This window comes from Gavialis gangeticus, unplaced genomic scaffold (assembly GCF_001723915.1).
Source record: "Gavialis gangeticus isolate Ggan-Ray unplaced genomic scaffold, GavGan_comp1, whole genome shotgun sequence".
NCBI classification, from domain to species: domain Eukaryota; kingdom Metazoa; phylum Chordata; order Crocodylia; family Gavialidae; genus Gavialis; species Gavialis gangeticus.
The window spans coordinates 159,193,076-159,193,645 of record NW_017728992.1 but is presented as its reverse complement, the minus strand read 5'-3'; positions in this window follow the sequence as shown (position 1 = coordinate 159,193,645).

The following is a 570-nucleotide window of genomic DNA, read 5'->3' as shown; positions in this document are numbered from 1 at the left end:
GCATTGGTGTGATCAGTCAGGGCATTGGTAGGCTCTTCTTCAAGCAGAGGTCATGGATGGGTGTCACACAGCAAGGGAGATAATCATGACCATGAACTGCATGGTGCAGGGGTGGCTCTTTGGGCAGGGTGAGCTCACCCGCGGGTTCATGGTCACAGACAATGGGGTCAATATGGTTAAGGCGGTGCATGATGCCAACTTTGTTGGCATCCACTGTGTGGAACACAAGGTCCACCTTATAGTCAGGGATGCCTTGGGGGGGGACAGGGCTCCTGGTGATGGCACCATCACTACCACTACCAGCTAGTTCATTTTGAAATGCAAGAAGGTGGCAGGCTACTTCCACCAGAGCATCAAGGGGGGGCAAGATGCTGTGGGACAAATAGGCAGAGCTGAGCATTCCACAGCACAGAATCATGCAGAATGTAGAGACTTGGTGGAACTCCACATACCTGATGCTCAAAAGGCTGGTCAAGCAACAGAAGGCCATCCATGAGGTGGCCTTGGTTGGGGAGATTGGGATCAGTGGCCCCCTTAACAAAATAGAGTGGGATACCATCTCCTAGATCT